Source organism: Ailuropoda melanoleuca, chromosome 4, assembly GCF_002007445.2.
Source record: "Ailuropoda melanoleuca isolate Jingjing chromosome 4, ASM200744v2, whole genome shotgun sequence".
In the NCBI taxonomy this organism is placed as follows: Eukaryota; Metazoa; Chordata; class Mammalia; order Carnivora; family Ursidae; genus Ailuropoda; species Ailuropoda melanoleuca.
The window spans coordinates 106,559,346-106,582,741 of NC_048221.1; the positions used below are offsets into that span (position 1 = coordinate 106,559,346).

The 23,396-nt window shown below is 45.6% G+C and overlaps 1 long non-coding RNA gene across 3 annotated transcripts; it reads right to left on the bottom strand.

Moving 5' to 3' along the window:
- Positions 1-2,242: 2,242 nt before the first annotated feature.
- On the bottom strand, positions 2,243-23,395 carry LOC117802007. Of its 3 annotated transcripts, XR_004625005.1 has the most exons (4): positions 23,297-23,395; positions 4,145-4,335; positions 3,444-3,528; positions 2,243-3,059 (listed from the first exon to the last, which is right to left on the bottom strand). It is a non-coding gene; the product is annotated as an uncharacterized LOC117802007 (long non-coding RNA). The 3 variants fall into 3 exon arrangements; XR_004625006.1 differs by lacking the exon at positions 3,444-3,528; XR_004625004.1 differs by having other exon boundaries at positions 2,243-3,528.
- Position 23,396: the final 1 nt, after the last annotated feature.

The following is a 23,396-nucleotide window of genomic DNA, read 5'->3' on the forward strand; positions in this document are numbered from 1 at the left end:
ATTTTCTTCAAGAAATAAAGTGTCATAAATACAATTGAACCTCTGTGTGTCCTTCTTCATCCTCCTTCCCTTCTCTTCCACTCCAGAAGCATCTGCTATCTTGATTTTGGTGGCTATCACTCACATATCTATTTCATGATTTTTGTTGGTATTTTAAAAGGTCCCCCTCCCCCTTGTCGTTCTAATGCTTTAATCGAGAGGAAGCCTTCAAAGTCCCAAGAGGTCAAGGCCCCAAGGTCACACAGTCCCAAGGTCACACAGCCAGGTGAGGCCAAGAAAGAACAAGAGCCTAGGACTTCTGACTCCTAGTTCAGTGTCTTCACAATGCACCATGGTGTATCTTTTCAAAATGTATATAAATGAAATATATACCATCTACTATGTTCCTGAGACAGCACTAGACTTCTTTTAAAAATACATTCATTCATCGAACCTCACAGATGAGAAAACTGCGGTTCAGAGAGAAGTCGCTTTTCCAATGTCACCCCGCTTGCAGTCAGCACAGGTAAAATTGGTGCCCAGGACTGAGGGACTTCTAATGCTGCCCTCTAGTGGTCAGTATGGGAAAGGCACATTTGAAAGTAGAAACCTCTATACGCGTTCTGGTTCCGCAACTTGCTGACCAAGTGAACCTAGCTAAGGTAAGTCAATTATAAAACTACTATTTAGCGAACACTTACTAAGCACCAGCAATTTTTAGTAATCATCTTATTTAAACACCCTCAGATAGATATTATTTAATCTTTAGAGGGAAAAACTGAGACTCCAAGAGGTCATACCATCAACAAAGAGCAGAACCAGAAGCTGAATTCAGGGTTACCAGCTCCAGGGACCACGCCCTCCCCACCTTTTTTTACCTTCCTCTCTTTTTTTTTTTTTTTTTTAAGATTTTATTTATTTATTTGACAGAGATAGAGACAGCCAGTGAGAGAGGGAACACAGCAGGGGGAGTGGGAGAGGAAGAAGCAGGCTCATAGCAGAGGAGCCTGATGTGGGGCTCGATCCCATAACACCGGGATCACGCCCTGAGCCGAAGGCAGACGCTTAACCGCTGTGCCACCCAGGCGCCCCTTACCTACCTCTCTTGGCTTACATGCTTTCTTAATTTTATTTCTTTAAATTATCATTTGGTTAGGGGTACCTGGCTCGTTCACATGGGAAGGGTGTGACTCTCAATCTCAGGGTTGTGAGTTCAAACTCTGCATTGGGTATAGAGATTACTTAAAAATAAAATATTTAAATTATCATTTGGTTGGGCATCACATATCTGATAAATACTTGTATACAGGGGCGCCTGGGTGGCACAGTCGTTAGGCATCTGCCTTGGGCTCAGGTCGTGATCCCAGGGTCTTGGGATTGAATCCCGCAACAGGCTCCTTGCTCTGCAGGGAGCCTGCTTCTCCCTCTCCCACTGCCCCTGCTTGTGTTCCTTCTCTGTCTCTCTTGCTCTCTGTCAAATAAATAAATAAAATCTTAAAAAAAAAACAACTTGTATACAAAATATAAAAAGAACACTTAAAACTCAACAATAAAAAAATGAACACCCCAATTAAAAATGAGCAAGAGATCTGAACAGACACTTCATTAAAGAAGATATGCAGGGGCACTTGGGTGGCTCAGTTGGTTGAGCATCCGATTCTCAATCTCAGCTCAGGTCTTGATCTCGGGGTCATGAGTTCAGGCCTCACGTTGCGTTCTATGCTTGGTGTGGAGCCTACTTGAAAAAAAAAAAGATGTGCAGATGGAAAATAAGTATAAGAGAAGATATCAACATCATTGTCATTAAGGAAATGCAAATTAAAGAAAAATGAGAGTTTTTATATATCTGTTAGAGTGTCTACAATCCATAGATCTGAAAATATCAATTTCTATCAAAGTTGCAGAGAAAGAGGAACTCTCATTCCTTCCTGGTGAAAATTCAAAATGGTAGAATCACTTTGGAAAACATTTTGGCAGTTCCTAAAATGTTAAACACAGGCTCACCTTATGACCAGCAATTCCACTCCTAGATATATACCCAAGGGAAATGAAAATTATGTTAGCACAAAATTTGCACACAAAATGTTCATGGTAGCATTGTTCATAACAGCCAAAAAGTGGAAGCAACCTAAATGTTCATCAACTGATGAATGGATGAACAAAATATGGTGTAGCCATACAGTGGAGTATTATTCAGCCATAAAAAGGAATGAAAGGCTCATTCATGTGACAACATGGGTGAACTATGGAAATATTACGCTAAGTGAAAGGTGCCATTTATTTACTGAAGGCCACAGAGTGTATGATTCCAATTATATGCAACATCCAGAAGAGGCAAATCCATAGGGGCAGAAAACACATTAGTGGTTGTTAAGGGTTAGAGGGTAGGGAAAAGTAAGTGACCTATTCTGGACTTCTAACTTCCAGAACTGTGAGCTAATAAATTTGTGTTGTTTAATAAAGGCACTAAGTCTGTGGTAATTGGTTACAGCAGCAATAGGAAACTGACACATTCATATACTCAGACAACACTGGCTTCCTTGAACTGCAAGCTTATGTATTGTTATGCAGTGCGTACTGCAGAAATAGTATGTTCGTGTAAATCAATAGCCTGAAATTAAGTACTATAACTCCTAAACCACATCTTTCAATTAAAACACGTATATCGAATGCTCCCCAAATATTGATACTCATTAGCACTCTTTACCCTTGCCTAGAGCTCAGGGGAGGAAGTTGGAAGGACTGAAGGACGCTGGGGATGCTGATCTGTGTCTCCTCCCAGTCAGGACAGGCTGTGGTGCTGCCCCCCAATGTCCGACAGCAAGTTGGCAGTCACAAGCTGTAGTGCTTGGCTCGGATGCGTCAGGCTAGCTGATTTCTGGAAGTCTCCGTTCTAGCTTCTCCCTGATGCTGAGGACAAGGTCCAAGAGGGGCCACAGAGGTGGGCTCCAGGGTGGAGTGCAACAGCTCCTCACTTTCCGGGTGGATCAGGGTCGGTGGAGACCCAGCTTCGTCCTACGGGTCTGCCCCAGAAGGCAAATGGGCGGCGGCATCCCCTAAGCATCCTGCGCGGATTCTTCCTGGAGAAGAGCAAGGGAAAGCTGTGTCCCTGCCGCCCCACACAAATCTGCCTGATGACTTGGCCCAGTGGGGAGGGGATTTGCCCAGCAGGCTGGGTGGAAGTTTCCCGGCCAGATAACCCCAGCTCCAATTAAAGCCATTAACGAGAAATGAAGCCAAGGACCATTATCCCTTGTTAGGCCCCTTTTGCCAAATCCTGGGCTTTAAGACAGGGAGGGTCAGCCTAGGAGCAAATGGTCCATGAGGCACTTTACTTCTAATCATCCCCCAGTCAAACTCGGGTTGGCCTGTACAGTGACCAAGCGTCCAGGTTTGCCTGGGATCAAGGAGTTTCACAGGACAGGAGAACACAGAATCAAGGCAAACTGGGATGAGATGCTTACCTTCCCTTCCAACCTGGAGGCTGCGGTTTCGGGTAGCCCTCCAGCCCAGATACAAAGCATGGATCCGCCGGGCGATTCCCCTGAGCTATTAGAAGTCCTTATGAATCAGCAACTTATCCCTCATTCTCCTCCATGCAAGGCTCTTCCCCTCAACGTCCTTGTTCTAACAGCACCTGCCATTTATCGAGCGCTTACACCAGGAAATGTGGAAAGCATTCTCCTCTATTATTTCTGTTAATCCTCTTCCTAATCCTAAGAGACAAGCCATTTTATTTTTATTTTATAGATGATGAAACTCTGGCAATGAGAGCTTAAATAATTGCTCAAGGTCACCCTGAAAGTTGGTGGCAGGGCCCGCAGAGTGTCAGGTGTCTCCGACCCCGAATAGGCACTTAGAACCATGGTGCCATTTGCCTTTCAAGGGACTCGGCCAGCGGACCGTCAGTAGCACCTGCCTTTGGGGGAGGGAGCTTTCATCTTGCAGCCATCCCAGTAATCTGTACCGAGGGCAGACGCTTTTCTAATGGCATTTGTGACCCTAGGCTGCTGTGGCCTCATTTTCGGGAAGAGGGTTTTCCCCAGCCGGAAGCAAGTTTTTCTGAGGACTGGAAAAATCAGAGCGAGCACACAGGGCCGAGGGGCCCCATTCCAGACACCGAGGGGCCTCGATGCTGGGCCGCACAACCGTCTCACGACCTCACCTCTGATCCCTCGCCCTGTGGTTTGAGGTTTGAGGCTCTGCGTCAGGCAAGCGTGGATTCACAGCCACAGCCGTGCTCCTCTTCAGGATCCCCTGCCGGCAGCCCCCGTGGCAGCTCCGGGCACCTCTGCTTGCAGTAAACATGACCTTTGCCTTCTGCCACCAACATGACATTGGCATGTCGCTGCGGATCTGTAAACACAATTGTGTTTTCAATCTTCCGACCGAATTTTGTTCCTGGGATCCTAACAGGCAGCAGGTCTCTGTTTATCTGTAAACAGCAGCCCCGGTCCCGGCAGAGAGGTTAGGATGCTGTTTGTTTTTATTACTTTACAGTAAGAAGGAAAGGTGGTTTGTGACAGGTATCCACACTACCCCTCCCTCTCCTGAGTGTCTGAGAAGATAATCTCTCTCTCTGTCCCTGAACACACAGATCCATACCCCAGACCAAGAGAAAAGGTGGAAGAGGTCTCGCTCTGCCTTAGAGCATCTCATGAAAGGACACTGAAGAATCTGGTGGGAATCATTCAGATAATTAATGTCCTGTGCTGTGCGGCACAGCCAGCGCGGTTTCCTGTGGGGAGGAAGGAACAACGAACATGAATAGCTCCCCTGGAAACCCAGCCTGAGAGCCAACAATCCCCAGGTTCTGTTTTTGAGGGTGACTCATCGTGAGCAGCCCTAGCTGTCCTGTGTACCTTGAGAAACATGCATATTTCTACCTGTCTACATTGAAGTGTCTTTCTACAAAACTCGTCTTCTATTAAAATGGGTAGCTTTCTTTTCCCCCAAAGTTTGTGTTCTAGCTAAAAGAATGTGATTTTTTTAAAAGATTTTATTTATTTATTTCACAGAGAGAGAGACAGCAAGCGAGAGAGGGAACACAAGCAGGGGGAGTGGGAGAGGAAGAAGCAGGCACCCAGCAGAGGAGCCTGACATGGGACTCAATCCCAGGACTCTGGAATCACGCCCTGAGCCGAAGGCAGACGCTTAACGACTGAGCCACCCAGGCGCCCCAAGAATGTGATCTTTTAACAGAATGCAGAAATAAGCTAGTGAATAGAAGTTGTTTTTTTTTTAAGATTTTATTTATTTATTTGAGAGAGAGAGCACGTGCTAGAGAGAGCACAAGAAGGGGGAGCAGCAGAGGGAGAGGGAGAAGCAGGCTCCATCCCAGGACCCCGGGATCATGACCTGAGCCAAAGGCAGCTGCTTAACCCACTAAGCCACCCAGGCTCCCCGAATTGAAGTTTTTAAAGAAAATTTCCAAAGTATTGATAAACATATAAAATGCATAGTTATTAGATATAAATTTCAATTTTCATTAACTCTAACAATGGAATACAAAAGCCAGATTGGTATCTCTTCTACAAAGCTAAGTTATCAGGGACATTGTAATTTAGGAAAATTGTAAGGTTTCACAAGTGTCATAAGGTAGAGAAAGTAATGGAAAAGGAGATTAAAGTATTTATTCTTATTAGATGAGGAAAACAAAAAAGAAAAAAAGAATAGTTACAATAAATACTGGAAGATGAGGAAGGACATATGACTGAATTACAAGAGAATATTCAAAATCAAGTCTGTTTATAGGAAAAATTATTTAATAGGGGAACTTGTATGCTTATTTTTTTCTTCTGCTGTTCTAAAGGAAACTTCTTTTTAACTACGGTTATCAAAATAGTTCTTTAAATAAAGAGTCATATTTTGTTAAGGCAGAGAAATGGAATGAACAATTTCCTGTAAGAGTAAATTCAGTTGGAATCTACAAATCTAAACTTAGAAAGTAATAAAATATCTAGTTCAACATGATGGGTTGAGCATATGCATTTAAGTGAAATAAGGGGCTGCATCATTTTCAAATAATAGATTTAGAACAGGTCTGGAAAAATAAGACATGGTGCCATCAACAGCCCCCAAATTTTAAGAGGTTGGTGGAAATCGGAAAACAGATGTGATTAGGTTCATGGAGAGAGCACATCTGAGGCAGATACAGTGAAGAATGCTCCTTTAGAAGGTCCCTAAGGAAACTCCAACTTTTCATCTCCAAGTGCAGAGACCAGGTGGGCTGTCCAGGGGCGATCACTGGGATAACTAGTTCAAGATCACCTCTGCAGCCCCCTCTCCTGCTCCGAGCAGCCAACGAGGGCATCATCCTCAGGTGAACGCGTGAGAACAGCTCCTGAATGAACTGCAGAATCTGCTGAGGGAAGCTCTGGGACATGGTATCAGAGCCCGAAGCAGCAGAGCAATGCCTGGTAACTGCACACCCACGAGGGCTGAGCCGAAGCTGAGAGAGCTCCAGCTCTTCCCCCAAATGGAATACACCGTCATGTTTCTCCCGCCAAGCAGAGCCTTCCGCCTTGACGGTCGTGAGGGCTCCTCGCTGCCTGGCCGCCTGCGGCCCCCTGTGCACGTGCTCCACAGGCTATCATTCAAGGGTGAGGTCTGCTGGGGAAAGACACCTGAATGACGGCAGAGGAACTTGTCAGAGCTACAAACGCTCAGCAAGAGTCTCGTTTAGAAATATGAACAGACAACCGAGGGTCACCAGAGACTTGTTAGCAGCCAACGGTACGAAACAGAAAGATCAAGACGAACAGGACAAGCAATCCAGAAAGGAATGGAGGTGGGGTGCCTGGGTGGCTCAGTCAGTTAAGCATCAGACTCTTTTTTTTTTTTTAAGATTTTATTTTATTTATTTGACAGAGAGAGACAGCCATAGAGAGAGGGAACACAAGCAGGGGGAGTGGGAGAGGAAGAAGCAGGCTCCCAGCAGAAGAGCCCGACATGGGGCTCGATCCCAGAACGCTGGAATCATGCCCTGAGCCGAAGGCAGACGCTTAATGTGAGCCACCCAGGCGCCCCAGCATCAGACTCTTGATCTTGGCTCAGGTCATGATCTCAGGGCTGTAAGATCAAGCCCCACACTGGGCTCCACACTCAGTGTGGAGTCTGCTTATCCCTCTCCCTCTGCTTCTCCCCCTGCTCGTGCTCTCTCTCTGCCTCTCTCACAAATAATAAATAAATAAAATCATTTTTTAAAAGAAAAGAAAGGAATGGGGTGCCTGGGTGGCTCAGTCAGCTAAACGTCTGCCTTCAGCTCAGGTCATGATCCCAGGGTCCTGGGATCGAGCCCCATATTGGGCTCCCTGTTCAGCGGGAAGCCTGCTTCTCCCTCTGCCTCTCCCCCTGTTCATGCTTGTGCCCACTCATGCTTGCAATAGCTCATGCTCTCTCTCCCTCTCTGAAATAAATAAATAAAATATATTTTTTAAAATGTGTCCTGTAGTCATGAAGCAAGTCTCAGCAAATGTTAAAGAATAAGTAACATTTGGACCACTGCTTTTTGAACAAATAGGTACACAAATCACCCAAAGATCTTGTTCTTGTTGTTGGTTTTTTTAAGATTTTATTTATTTATTTGTCAGAGAGAGAGAGAGAGAGCAAGCAGGGAGAGTGGAAGGCAGAGGGAGAAGCAGACTTCCTGGTGAGCAAGGAGCCCAATATGGGACTCAATCTCATGACCCAGGGATCATGACCTGAGCTGAAGGCAGATGCTTAACTGACTGAGCCACTCAGGTGCCCCCAAAGATCTTGTTATAACAGAGATTATAATTCTGGTGATGATGCCTGAGATTCTGCTTTTTATTAAGTCCCCAAGTGATGTCTGATACTGTTGGTCTGCAGACTATACTTTGTGTAGCAAGAATTTAGACAATGTTCTTCAACTACAACTTCTGTATTAGTTTGAGTTCCCCAAGATAAAGATAAAGATTCAAGAGCCAACAGTTTGCTTTACTGGAGAAGGAAACACCAGTTGGGGAGTGAGGCGATGAAACAGGGCCAGGAAGACAGTTTAATAAAGGGGTGTTAACAGGATAACAACCATTGAGGGGAGCTAGAACTTAGGACACTGTAAGAACGTTGAGAGCCAAAGTCAAACATATGCTTCACAGTCATGCCCTCAAGAGGCAAGGGAACTACAGTATCATGCATGACTTCCATCATTCATTTGTTACTAGTTGTTCCCTTATAGGGGCATGTTAAGAATGTTAAAACAGCTATTATTACTATCTTTAATGAAGTAAGGCAAAATATGTTCATAGCCAATTTTGAAAGAAGTAAAAAAAGACAAAATTATATATATAGTGAAACAATGATTAAAGATGACCCATCATCAGAAACTATGAAGACCAGAAGAGAGTGAAAAACATCTCAAAGTACTTAAAGGAAAAACTACCAAACCAGAATTTTTATCCAGCAAAAGTATCCTTCAAAAATGCAGGTAAAATACAGACTTCTTCACCAGTAGACCCTTATTGCAAAAATAGTAAGGAATTTCTTCATGCTGAATGAAAGTATTGCCAGATGTCAACAAACAGCTTTAGAAATGAATAGAGAGCATTGGAAAAGGTACATATCTGGGTAAATTAAAAGACTGATTTTTTTTTTTTGCTTTCTCTTAATTTCTTTATACACATGACTGTCAAAAGCAAAAATGATAACTTTTTTTGTGGGATTTATAACCTGTGTAGATACAGGACATATAACAGCTATAACATAAAGGAAGGAGGTAAGAGACATATATGGTTACAAGGTTTCCATATTTTTCAGGAAGTAAAAAAAAAAAATGAATGCCTATAAGTGTATGGTGAAAAAACAAAAATGTATGCTATAATCCCAGAACAACCACTAAAAGCAGTGCAGAGAAGTATAACTTAAAAAAACAAGAAAAAGGGGTGCCTGGGTGTCTCAGTCAGTTAAGTGTCTGCCTTCGACTCAGGTCATGATCCCCAGGTCCTGGGATAGAGCCCTGTATCAGGCTCCCTGCTCAGTGGGGAGCCTGTTTCTCCCTTTCCCTCTGCCATTTACCCCACTTGTGCTCTCTGGCTCTCTCTATCTCTCTGTCAAATAAATAAATAAAATCTTAAAAAAAAAACAAGAAAAAATTATACTGCAATTCTAAAATATATTCAAGTAATGAAAAAAAAAGAACAAGAGAGGAAGAAAAGAAAAACAAAAAACAGAGAGACATAGAAAACAAATTATAAAATGATAAGCCCAAGCTCAAATATATCAACAATGACATTAAAGGTTAATAAACTGAAACTTCTTAAAGGGCAGAAATTATCAAAATGGATAAAAAAAAAAAAAGCAAGACCCAACTGCTATGGACTCAAGGGTGTGCACCCCCGCCCCCAGATTCATATGTTGAAGCCCTAACCCCACATAGAGTGCGGCTATATTTGGAATAAGAAATTAATCAAGGTTAAATAAGGTCAAAAAGGTGGAGCCCTGATCTGAAAAGATTAGTGTTCTTATTAGAGAAGACCCGAGAATTTGCTCTCTCTCTTTTCTATCATGTGAGAACACGGCAAGAGGGTGGCTGCCTGCAAGACAGGAAGAGAGTCCTCACCAGCAACTGACTGGCCAGCACCTTGATCTTGGCATTCTCAGCCTCCAGAACAATGAGAAAGGAAATGTCTGTTGTTTAAGCCATCCAGTCTATGGTGTTTGGTTATGGCAGCCCAAGCTAATTAAGACAACAACTACATGCTTTCTTTAGAAGACACACAGAGGCTGGAAATAAATGGATGAGGAGGAGTATACCATTCAAACAGTAAGTAGAATAAAGCTCCAGTGGCTACAGTCATATCAGATAAAAGATATTTGAAGACAGAAAGTCCTACAGGAGATGAAGAGGAACGTTTCATAATAACAAAAAGATAAATTCGTTAGGAAGACGTAATGGTCATAAACGTGTGTAGACCTAATTACAGAGCTTCAAAATACATGAAGTAAAATTTGCCAAAATTAAAGAGAGAATAAGATGATCCTATTATCATATTTAGAGGTGTTAAGACCTCTCTCTCAGCAATGAATGATCAGATAAAATAAAATCAGCAAACACACAGACAAAATGAGCAACACTATCAACCACCTTGAGCTAACTGATATCAATAAAACATTATAGCCACCAAGTCAGAACATACATTCTCTTCAAGAGCATATGGTATGTTCACCAGAATAGACCACACGTTGGGCCATATAACACGTCTCAATAAATTTAAAAAATTAAATCATATCAAGTATTTCCTGTGACCACAACGGAAGTAAATTAGAAATCAGTAATGATAAAATAACTAGGAAAAAATCCCTATTTGGGGAAATGAAACAACATATTTTTTTAAAAACCCATACTTTTATATCAGGATTTCTCTATCTTTGGCTGGAAACTTTCTTGTTGTGCATGGCTATTCTGTGTTTAGCAGCATCTTGGCTCTACCTACTGGATGCCAGTTGTACCCCTCCAGTTGTAGCAACTAAAATGCCAAATATTCCCTGGGGTGGGAATCAAACTTAAAAATAAATTAAAAATTCCTAAGGCATCTACATATAGGCTAAGAAAATGAATAAGTTAGCAAGATTGTACAATACAATGTAAATATACAAAAATCTCTTGCATTTTTATATTGTAGCAAGGAACACAGAAAATGAACCTAACTCCATTAAATGACACAATACAAACAACATTCAAAAAAATAAAATACTCAAGAAATAAATTTAATGGAGATGTGCAAGATCTGCATACTGAAGACTACAGAACCTTATAAAAGGAAATTAAAGCAGACCTAAGTCAATGGAGAGATGTATTCTGTTTGTAGACTGGAAGATCAATGTTGTCCTGATTGACGCTATCTGAGGCACAGCTTAATACACAAAGCCTCGTCTTATTTTGGAGATTTTTTTTTCAAGCCCACATCTTTTTATGCATCACCTTCACCTAATCCCTTTATACATTCACCCTCTTCCATAGATAAATATAAATAAATAAATATATATATATATATGCACACACCCACATACATATGAACATGTGTATGAACATATATATGTGCCTGTAAATGTGTATGTATATGTATGTGTTATATTTTTTTTTAAAGATTTTATTTATTTATTTGACAGAGATAGAGACAGCCAGCGAGAGAGGGAACACAAGCAGGGGGAGTGGGAGAGGAAGAAGCAGGCTCATAGCAGAAGAGCCTGATGTGGGGCTCAATCCCATAATGCCGGGATCACGCCCTGAGCCGAAGGCAGACGCTTAACCGCTGTGCCACCCAGGCGCCCCTATGTATGTGTTATATTACATGATATATTAACAACATTTATTACCTTTAATTGCTTGGTTAGGGTAGAATTTTGCCCTTCCCCTTCACCACCTCCCTCTTGCCTCCCTCCCTGTCCCCACACTGCTTAGCTCTATGCCAAATGATTACAGTTAGTTTAATTGTGCACACGCATGCATGCACACCCACAGTGTCCAGGCACTAACACTCCCCTCGTAGTCTGCTTCATGATCTGGCCCACCAATTACTGTTCAATAGTCAACATATCGATCCGTTGTATGTACTGGTTGTTTGCCTATACCTACCCATCTCACACAACCTAGCAATAGTCTATTTTTTACAGATGAGATCCTTGGGTTCCAAGAGGCAGTGGGCTTTGTCCAAATTTACCATTCGCTAGCAAGTGCCCTTCCCCAAGTTCCCATAGACTGCATTCTGGATCTTCTATTTCTTCACCTGGCCAAGGCTTGTCCTCCTCAGGTATAGTCCAAAGACTTACTTATTTTCTGGGGCGCCTGGGTGGCACAGCAGTTGGGCGTCTGCCTTCAGCTCAGGGCGTGATGGGATCAAGCCCCACATCAGGCTTTTCCGCTGTGAGCCTGCTTCTTCCTGTCCCACTCCCCTGCTGTGTTCCCTCTCTCGCTGGCTGTCTCTATCTCTGTCGAATGAATAAATAAATAAAATCTTAAAAAACAAAAAACAGGGGGCGCCTGGGTGGCACAGCGGTTAAGCGTCTGCCTTCGGCTCAGGGCGTGATCCCGGCGTTATGGGATCGAGCCCCACATCAGGCTCTTCTGCTATGAGCCTGCTTCTTCCTCTCCCACTCCCCCTGCTTGTGTTCCCTCTCTCGCTGGCTGTCTCTTTCTCTGTCAAATAAATAAATAAAATCTTTTAAAAAAATTTTTCGGGCTCCTGGGTAGCACAGTCGTTAAGCGTCTGCCTTCGGCTCAGGGCGTGATCCCGGCATTCCGGGATGAGTCCCACATCGGGCTCCTCTGCTGGGAGCCTGCATCTTCCTCTCCCACTCCCCCTGCTGTGTTCCCTCTCTCGCTAGCTGTCTCTCTGTCAAATAAAAAAAAAAAAAATTATCTTTCCTAGCTAATGTCTATCAAACACCTTTGTGCTAAGAAACCAAATTAAAGTTAATAGTTTAATGAGTACCGTGTGTATTTCCACTTGCGGCTATAATACAAACAAACCCCAGGAGTAAGAGGGGAGACAGATTACCAGCCTCATTACAGGTTGTAGGTGTTTGGGGACTGTAGGGATGGACAGAAGAAATCCAGTTACTTGGGGATGAGCAGTCCTGCAGTATCCAAAAATCACAAGTTTAGGCCCCTGGGAGTAAGTGATGTTGCAAAGTCCCAGGCACTTCTCCAGGAAGCTCGTCCTGTCCCGTAGCCAGACAGCTCTGTTACCCAACACCCAGCCCAAGAGCAGCCAGCCGCCCAGTTATGCTGTCGGTGATCTCATTAGAATGAGATGAGTCAACATTCACACAAAGACCTTCTGGCCTGCAATCTGAGAACAGGTTTAGGAAGAACAAAGCAAAAGGGAGAAATGTAACCAAGAACTATCTCTTTATTGCTTTTGAGTTGTTTAAGGGGGTTTTAAGGGATTAAGGCTAAAGAAATGTTGACTTGTAGGGAGAGGAGCAGGATATCAGTTGAACAGAAAAGAGGCCTTTGTGCTGACTAAGAGGGGATGCACATTAAAAGAAAATCTCATCAGCCCGGCTGCTTGCAGGGGGATAGGGCTGGAAGTCAAAGGTGAATAAGAATGCCAGGTTTCTAGCCTGGGGGAGAAGTCAAGGCATAGGGGCATCTTTGGGGTCCCCACTGATTATGAGTAGACAACCAAGGGACTGCCAGAGTCCCCTGGCCCCACCTTTCAATCCCTAACCAAATTCTCAACCCTGGGAGAAGCCTCATCATAAGCACTGGACACCAGAAGGAGCTCAGCCCCAGGACGTATGGAAGCAATGTGCCAGATATATGTCTAGAAAACTAGAGAGCCACAAAAAACATCAGAGAGGCATCTACATTGGACTTGGGAGTATAGTAGGTCCCATCCCATTCTTTTCTTCTTTCTCCTACTTCCTCCCTCGCTATAGAACTTTCCTGTTTCTATCATTGTATCAGCCAGTGGCCCTCTGTCTTTACCCTCTCCCTGTGTCTCATTCATGTGTGTTTCTCCGTTATTCTGCGGAGACGTTCCTCCCCATAGATACTATGGATACAACCCGCATCTCCCTCCAACGGATGTCTGACCAAGAGGGGATTTCCACTGAGGAAAAATCTCCTCACTTTCTCTATCCCCACCTGCTACACACCCACAGTCAAAGGCATAAAGAACAGATAAGGGCTCTGGGCGAAGGAATGATTTATTCTCCTCTTTCAAGTGAGCAGCCTCAAAAAGCCCAATACTTTCTATTTTTATCCCTCACCAGATGTATACCTTCCCATTCTTCCAGCAACCCTGCCAGATAGAGTTTACCTTCATTGGGAAAATCCATCATAGCTGCAGAGGCGGGGGAGGGGGTTCGGTGGGGGGTAACAGGTGGGAATGGGTGTTGCCCTTGCCCCTCACTGACCTTCCCCAAGCCTGCTCTTCCTTCAAAATATCCCTATTTGTTTCCTCCCTTTTCCCCTTCAGAACTTGCCTTATTGTTAGAATTCGATCTCTCTGATTAGGGAATCATTGTGCCACGAAGAATTTTGCTTTCTTTCTGTCCCACTCATTCAGAGACCTGAGTTGAGGCCCTGGCTTTGACACTAGGAGGCTGTGTGAGCTGGGGATGATGACACTGACCTCTCTGGGCCTCTTTTTCTCAACCTTCAAATGCGATGTGACAGAAGGTGTAAGTCTATGATTCTAGTCGGAGTTCCACGTGGCATCTTTGAGGGCAGGAACCCTTAAACCACTCCTGGGAATTGTAAAGCATCCCATGGGAATCTTATCCAGAATGTGCATTAGAATCACTCATGAAGCTTTTACCTCTTAATTTCACATAAAAATCTCTTCAGAGCAGGAAATTCTGATTCCATGGCTTTAAAGCAGAGCTTGGGGAGTATACATTTTCATTTCCTTTTTTTTTTTTTTAACTTCCCTAATGATTCCGGATTGACTGACAGTCCACCCGACACGGATCTCCTTGCTTGTATCTCTAATACAAAGTGAAACGGATGTATCTAGTTATTATCTCATTATTAAGTTCACCTGAACAACCACAATTACCGAAGAGGATAATTCTTGACAGAGAAAAGAAACCCACAGGCTGTCTTCTGCACCCCGATCTTTGGCTGAAAACTTGGGTAAGGTTTCAAATTGCAACAGCCAGAATCCAAACGACCTACGGTCAAACTCAGAGAGGTTAGTGTATCCACTCTGACAGAAGCTTGAGTGTCAGAAGTCAGGGGAGCTGGAGCTTGACAAAGGACAAAAAGAGCTGCTTCTCTGTTTCCTCTGTGTTGCAATTCCCTGGGAATCGATAGAGACTTGTCAGGTATTGAGAGTCTGTAATAAGGTGCTATGGGATGAACAGAGGTGAGCTGGAGTGGGGGTTGACCTCCAGGAGCTATAGACATCTTAAAGATGACTGCAGGTCAGGGGGGAAATGGGTAGTGGATAGTCGGTTCACCGTGGCTGTGACCACCAGTTACCAGCCTGTGAGATGTCAAGCCTTAGAGTTTCATCTGTGTATCTCCCCCTGTTCAGGCTCTACTCCTTATGATGTAGCTCTCGGACTTTCACAAGTGTATCAGCCTCAAGAGAAAAGGCAGGGAGGGAGGGACATGAGAGGGGTTAGAGTGGTGGTCAAGGATTTGATTTGGTAAGGCTTCGTAGGTCAGGATAAAGCATGTTCATTTTATGATGTGTGTGTCAGGGAAGCTTTAGAGAAATTTAAAGCTGATTTATGTTTCTAAAAGATCATTCTGGCTACCATATAAAGGATGGGGTTAGGGGATTCACAAGAGTGGGATAAGGAATGGAATACCTCCTAGAAGACTACTGCAGATGTCCGGGTTAAAGAATATGGTGGCTTGGACCAGAGTGGTAGCAAAGGACATGGTGATATGCGGCTATATTTTACAGACCAAAGTATACATTGGAGACATCTTTATTAGGCCTTGCTGATGGATTAGATGTAGAGAGTAAGGCGAAGAAAGAAATCAAGATGTCTATGCTTTTTTACATGAAGAACTGGCCGGGTGGTTGTGTAATTTACTGCAAAGGAGAAAACCTAGGGAGAAGTAGGCTTGAGTAGGTGGTATGAAGGAGATACACAGAATCACAAGTTCTGTCTTGGCCACGTTAAGCTTGAGATACTTACTAAACTGTCAAGTGGAGATATCAACTAGATAGTAAAATATATGTCTGGAATTCTAGTGAGAAGCCAGGGCAAGAGATGTGAATGTGGGAGTCACTGGCATATAAGATTTAAAGCCATAGACAACATTATCTAAAGAGCCTGGGTATAGAAAAGATGCAAACTTGGGATTCAGCCCTGGTTCACTCCAAAATCTCAAACAGCCCAAAAGGTCTGCATCGGTCAAGAAGGAGAGAGAAGAGGTAAATCATTAATACGCACACATAGACACAGTGAGGAAGCACACATGCCTAGCTCTGGCAGTCTTCATTCTGTAAATGGTCGTGAAGATGGAGTTGACATTTATGAACTTCCTTCTCCACGGCCCCCTCTAGGTGTCCTTTTACCTGGCCAAGGGACACAAGCGTTCACTCTCGAAAGTTCTGAATCTTCAGTGTCCTTGCCATTTTGGGGGGTTGTTGATATTTTCATTGACTTTTACCACTGCACGTGGAAGTAGAGAGACATGCCAGGGACTCTCTTAGGTTCCAGACACGTCCGGCATGCTCCCGTGGTACAGCAGCAACCCCATTCCTTCTTGGCATTGAGCTCCATCACCCATTCATCTCTGCAAAGAGGAGTAACACTTTTTCATGCCTGCGGAGTCTGTGTCAGGAGAGGACCAAAATGGCCAGGTGGCGGTTTCATCTGTTAGTTCAATGGAATTGCTAATGTGTCCTTTGGTGGAAGCATTTCTTTCCCCCTTGGGAATTAAGACTTTAAAATCAACAGAGCTCAAAATGGTGGAGATGGGAAGCCAAAATTCTGCAAGTGGGTTATTAGATATAATCATGAAAGGCCCCACTTTATTTCTACCTCCTGATATACAGACCCAATTTCTGTGTTAGTCAGGAACCATCCAGATGACAGAAATAGTACCAGTATTCAAATAGAGGAAATATAATATTAAAAAATGTTACCTAGGTATACATTTGCTACCTAGGTGAATGAAAGGGTAAATCCTAATCCTTAAGGCATCGTGAGGATAAGAATTACGGGAAGCTTCTATCCTTCCCAGGGCTGAGGGAACACAGGAAAGGGGTTAAAAATATTAATGCGTAGAAAATTAGAGGAGGAAGCGTACTAAGGAGCTGAAATTCAAAATCCTAAGAAGAGCCACTGCTTCACCAGTACTGTTGTCTCTGAGCTCAGAGGTGGGTCCTTGTGAGCCTGGGAACTAGACCCCTCCGAGGGGGCACCTGCCAGCTGATGCAGGGTTTCTGAAGTGAGGCACTACAAAGCTAGTCTGCAAGTATGAAGTACATTTCATTCTTATCACATACACAAGGCACTTCTCACAACGCATGGCGTGTAGCAATGCAAGCTCTTATAAGTAATAAGTATAGCCGTTACAGGGTGGCACAGCGGTTAAGCATCTGCCTTCGGCTCAGGGCGTGATCCCGGCGTTATGGGATCGAGCCCCACATCAGGCTCTTCCGCTATGAGTCTGCTTCTTCCTCTCCCGCTCCCCCTGCTTGTGTCCCCTCTCTCTCTGGCTGTCTCTATCTCTGTCGAATAAATAAATAAAATCTTGGGGCGCCTGGGTGGCACAGCAGTTAAGCATCTGCCTTCGGCTCAGGGTGTGATCCCGGCGTTATGGGATCGAGCCCCATGTCAGGCTCTTCTGCTATGAGCCTGCTTCTTCCTCTCCCACTCCCCCTGCTTGTGTTCCCTCTCCAACTGGCTGTCTCTATCTCTGTCAAATAAATAAATAAAATCTTTAAAAAAATAAATAAATAAGTAAATAAATAAATAAAATCTTAAAAAAAAAAAAAGGATAGCCGTTACAGGAAGGCGGCTGGTACAGGAGGGGTTCCCAATAAAGGATTATTGTTTTTAGTGTTCACATCTGTATCCCTGAGCAAGCATTAAACTTCAGATAAAAAGCTCACCAAGGTTTACTAAATAGAATATCGGATGTGCCCACTCGAGGAACCCCAGGCTTAACCACTTTTATCCTTCTTTTAGCCCGGAACTAGCTCGTGGTAGGCAGAAGAGGGATCCAGGAAGATAGATGTCTGCATTGAATCTTTGGAACCTGTGAGTTTGTTACTTTACATGACAAAAGGGACTTTACAGATATGAGGAAGTTAAGGATCTTGAGATGGAGAGATTTCACTGGATTGTTGAGGTAAGCTGCTACGGTCTGAATGTTTGTGTCCCTCCAAAATGCTTATGTTGAAACCTAATCCCCAAGGTAAGAGTATTAGGAGTGGGGTCTTTGGGGTGATGAGGTCATAGGGGAGAGAGCTTGTGAGCGGGATTAGTCCCCTTACAAAAGAGACCTCTTCTGCCACCTGAGGATACAAGAAGTCTGACGGGGAAGAGGGCCCTCACCAGAACGCAGCCTTGCTGCTGCCCTGACCTTACACTTCCAGCCCCCAGAACGGAGAGAAATAAATTTCTGTTCTTTAGATGGTCCTCAGTCTGTGGTGTTTTACTGCAGAAGCCCTAACTAAGACACGGGCCCAATTTCATCACATGGGTCCTTAGAAGTGGAGGACATTTCCTGGCTGTGGTCAGAGGGAGACGTTATGGCAGAAGAAACAGAGAGCTGGCAGTGCGAGAAGGGCTTACCCTACCATTGCTGGGTGAAGATGGGGGAGGAAGGCATGGGCCAAGGAATGTAGGCAGCCTCTAGAAGTTGGATAAGTCAGGGAAATGAATCCTCCTATGGAGCCTCTAGAAGGGAGCTCAGCCCTGCCAACACCTTGGAGGATCGGTAGGGGAAGAAAGGGGTAAAGAAAAGGGGGGTAATCAGAAGGGGGAATGAAACATGAGAGACTATGGAACTATGAGAAACAAACTGAAGACTTCAGAGGGGAGGGGGTGGGGGAAGGGGATAGACTGGTGATGGGTAGTAAGGAGGGCACATATTGCATGGTGCACTGGGTGTTATACGCAACTAATGAAGCATCAAACTTTACATCGGAATCTGGGGATGTACTGTATGGTGATTAACATAATATAATAAAATAAAATTTAAAAAAAAAAAAAAAACACCTTGATCTTACCCAACCAGACCCATGTCTGGCTTCTGACCTCCAGAACTGTAGGATACTAAATTTGTGTTGTTATAAGCTACGAAGCTTGTGTCACAGCACTAGGAGATGAGTACCAGCACCGTGGTTCCCTTTACTCTCTTGCTCAGCTGTCAGTCCTTACTCCCAGCAGTGACCACTGAGTGCTCTGATGTCCCTGTGCCCTGAGAATTTTGGAAGGAAGCAAGTGGTCATTTCTTCCCCGTGCCCCCAGCAGTGGGAGACGGGGTCCTGGCTGAGCCAGCAAACATAGGGCTCATCACTGGGTGCTGTCCAGACCCTCACAGGGAAAGTGAGCACACTTCCATCAACAACGGTGTCTGCGCATTTATTACTCTTGCTCAGCCCCACGGTGACAAAATTCTACTTGTAGTTTATTAAAATCAAACTTCTTGCTATGGCCTCTACGGCCTCTAGCCTGTAAGGCTAGCCTCCCCCATCAACTTTCCTTCATACCATGCCTCACATCATCACTATCATCTTAGCAACTCCCTCTCTCTCTGTTTCTCCGATGGGCCTCACTATGTCCCACCTCGGGGCCTTTGCACCTGCAAGTCCCTCTGTCTGGAACACTCACCTGCCACTCTTTACATGGCGGCTGCTTCTCATTCTTTACATTCCAGCTCAAATCTCACCGCTCAGATCACCCCACCCGCCAAGACATTCTCTTTATCAGGTCAGCTGTTCATTTCTTTCACAGCATTTATCACAATTACAAGCTAATTTGTTTGTTTTTGTGTTTACTCATTTACGTCTCTGTTTACTACATTTATTAGGATATAAGTTCCACGCCATCAGGGACCTTGTCTGGCTTGTTTGCTCCTCTATTCCCAGTGCCTCGGATAGCACCTAGCAAATCACTGACATTTAACAAATTCTTTGAAAAAGAGAGAAGAAGGGAAAGAAAAATCCTGGTTATAGCCCTATTTCCTGATCTAGTCTAAGTCCCAAAAATCAGTTCGGGTCTACTCCAAGCCTGTCCCAGCTGAGGTCAGAATTGAGTGCCTCCTTTGGCTTCTGGAACCTGCCTGCTGGAGGTTCTGGCCCTTGACCCCAGGCGTGGTCCAATATTTGAGCTCTACCAGCAGATTCGGCAAATCCTGAATTAAAAGTTACCCTGCTCTGGTTCTGCCTGACTCTTAGAACATGACCCTGACTTGGGAGTCTAGACCAAGAAGCACTATTACTCAGGAACAGTCTTGTTTCGACAGTTAGGCAGTTCAGCAACGTGCTGCAGATACTGGAGTCGGAGAATTACAATATGAATCATGCCTATGCCGCTCTCTCGTGCTTTCGTCAGGCCGCCGTAACAAAATACCACAGCCTGAGTGGCTTCAGCAACAGAAACTTCTTTTCCCACAGTTCTGGAGATCAGAAGTCCAAAAGTCCAAGATCAGGGTGCCACCGTGGCTGGTTTCTGGTGAAACTTCTCTTCCTGGCTTTTAGATAACCACCTCCTCGCTGGGTCCTCACACGGCCTCTTCTCTGCGCGCACACAGGGGCAGGGGACAAGAGTTCTTCTGGTGTCTCTTCCTCTTCTTAAAAGGACACCAGTCTTAACAGACTACAGCCCCATTCTTATGACCTCATTGAACCTTAATTATCTCCCTCAAACCCCAACTCCAAATACCATCACATTGGGGATTAGAGCTTCAACCTAGGAATTTTGAGAGGACACAAGTCAGTCCATAGCATCTTGTGACTAATCTATTCTGAGCCTTGGTTTTCTTGCCTATAAATTAGGGATGGTGATCCACACCTCTTATGGTTACTGACAGCATTAAATGAGATGAAGAAACAAGTGTGTTTCAATTATCTGATACTGTACAACACGCCACTCCAAAACTTGGTGACTTAAAATAACATTTTTTGCTCATGAGTCTGCAGTCCGGGCAGGCCTCGGCAGGGACAGCTCATCTCTGCTCCATTTGGCAGCAGCTGGAGCGGCCGAGGGGTGGGAGCTGGAGTGATGGGAGGTCGCTCACTCCTGTGGCTGGCACCTGGGCAGGGAAGATTCAAATATCTGGGGACTGGAACATCTGGGGCTCCCTGAGCATCTCTCTCAATATAGATATAGATGATACAGGTATATGGACAGGTATAGAGAGATATAATCTTTCCAGCTGGTGGTTTCAGGATAACTGAACTTCTTAAATATCAGCTCAGGGCTCCCAAGTCCCAAGAGAGGAAGTCAAATGGAAGCTGTATCATCTCTAATGACCCAGCCTTGGAAATCAGGGATCATCTCTTCTGCTTATCAGATGAGGCAGTCCCAAGGCCTGCCCTTGTTCAAGGGGAGGAGAAATAGCATCTCTTGATTGGAAAGAGACAAGCCTCTGGAAGGCGGATGAGACTGAAAACATTGTTGTGGTTGTTTTTAGAAAAATGCAAACTGCCACGGTACTCAAATATATGATGTGCTTTGGACACAATTTCCAGATTGCAAGCCCTGGCCCTCTGTGAGCCCTCTGCTCTGCGTGAGAGCAGTAAAGCCTGAGATCTGTCCCCTGACCAAGTACCCAACTGGGCCCAGAAGACATAGGGAAAGGTCTGTGGTTCTGGAACCAAAGTGACATTCTACTCTTGTGGTGTGGCATATTGCTGCTCATTCAGAAGCCTTTCAGAGATGAGAAGAATCTAGGATCGTTTTCCGGCTGAAATCTCTCATCCATCATATCCTATCCCAGCTGGAAGACACAGGCCCGGCTGAGCTGGCCTGAGGGCTGGAAGAGTAGCCCAGGCTCTCTACACCCCTAGAGGGGGGTCTATGCCCACCCCCACCCCACTGCAGCTGGGGGACCTCTCTTGGTACCTGTCACAAGCAACTCCATCGTTACCAACCTGCTCACCACACCTAGCACAGGGTTCTCCGGCTCAAAGAAATGCTCCTTTAATGAGAGGTCTGGTGAGAGTCATGGCCACCCCGTCTCCTCTTTCCCGCTTTCCGTCTCTCTTTGCTGATCCTCCTCATTTACTCTCTCCTTCTGCACCAGCCTTGCTCAAGAACACAGCTGGGGCTCCTTCTGTTCTAGCTGCAGAAAGACCCCACAGAGGTGAGACACACCCTCCCCGCTTCCTGGACACGTGGCTCAGGGCCAAAGGGGCCTGCAGACCTCCCTTGTTTTTCCCCTTCTTGGGTTTTTCTTGAACTGTGCTGGGCTCTGCCCAAAACTCTCGGTCGCCGGGTGCCAGCTCTCTCCTCTGCTTGCCCTGCCCCAAGAGAAAAAAACAGAAAACTCCCTTTGCCTTCACTTCCCAGAGATAAGGGTAAACTTTTCAGAGGGATCCTCTACGTAGATAGCTCTAAAGGCACGCAACAGGTCGAAGCACAGCCTGTATACTACAGCTCGCTCCTAGTTCCACTACCTCCTGGCTGAAGGCCGGCCGGCCTGTCCATGGCGAGCCCTCACCCTCACCCTCTCCCTCTCCGGAGCAGCAGCTGGTCCAGGCGTGAGGCTGGGAACACTGGCAATTTCTCCTTGCAGCTGGGGCTGGGGCGGCCATCTTGAACCCTAGGCCAGGGCCACTCCGAGACCGTCACCTACTTCCCTCTGATCACGTTAGAGGGCCTTTCATGCGAAGTTTCCAAAATACGGATTTGTGATTGGTACTAATCTGATAAGGTCAAGCATGGCTCTGTTATAGAATAATTCTGACAGAGGGGCGCCTGGGCGGTTCAGTGGGTCGAGCGTCTGCCTTGGGCTGAGGTCAGGATCCGGAGATGGCTCTGTGCTCGGAGTCTGCTTCTCTCTCTTTCCCTCTGCCTGCCCCTCCCTCTGCTTGTGCGCTCTCCCGTTCTCTCTCAAATAAAATAATAATGATTATGACAGAACAAGTCATAAAAAGTATACAGGTACTAGGGCCACTCTGCCACCAGTCAGCTGGAGAGCTAGGAAGGGCATTTAACTGCTCTGGGCTTTGGTTTCCTCATCCCTCCGATGGAGAACTTGGAAGCAAGGAAAACTAGGAGCAAGGCTCAGGCTGACAGGATAAAGGGGCCTCCTGTGTGCACTCTTTGGTCCATTCTTTGCCTGAAAGCCCCTGAGGAAGACAGTCATCCAACTCTTTCTTTTTCTGGAAAGCTTTGTTTCCATTGGGTCTGGGGCAGGGGGAGGGGTGGGAACTGCAGGTGGGGAGGGAGTCGGGGGACTAGAGAAGGCAGGCGTTTTGGGGGACCTTTAGAAACCGGTGGTGTGCCATCATCTCTCCGCTGGTGGCCGCTCCACTCGGAGGTCTGGGTGGAGTGCTCCTCCCCGGGGCACAGGCTGCCAAGCTCCCACCCACCGCCAGCGGCCAGGCCCCCGGGAGCCCGCCGAGCAGCAGGAATTCAAAGGAACCTTCCCAGGTACAGGTGTGTGCATTCCTGGCCTGACAGCCGCCTCCCCCGCCCCGTTCTGGGGCCGTTTGTCCGAAGGCATTATGCAAAATAAAGCTGCCTTGTCTCCCCCGCCTGGCAATCCCGGCCTCAGCCGGGCCTGCTCGGTGGGAGGGAGGATCAGAGAGCCGCAAGCTGGCGGAGTCCCTGCGGGCTGCGCCTTTCTTCCTTCCACTACATTCTGGCACGAGTTGGAATTCGTGCGGGAAGCAGAGAAAGGAACCCCCTCCCCGGCTCCTACCTCTGCAAATGGGACCCCGTAGCTCTCCGGGTAGGCAGCCCCTCACCGAAGATTCCACCCCAGCCACGAGAACCTCCTGGGAGGGTCTCCACGTCGGCGG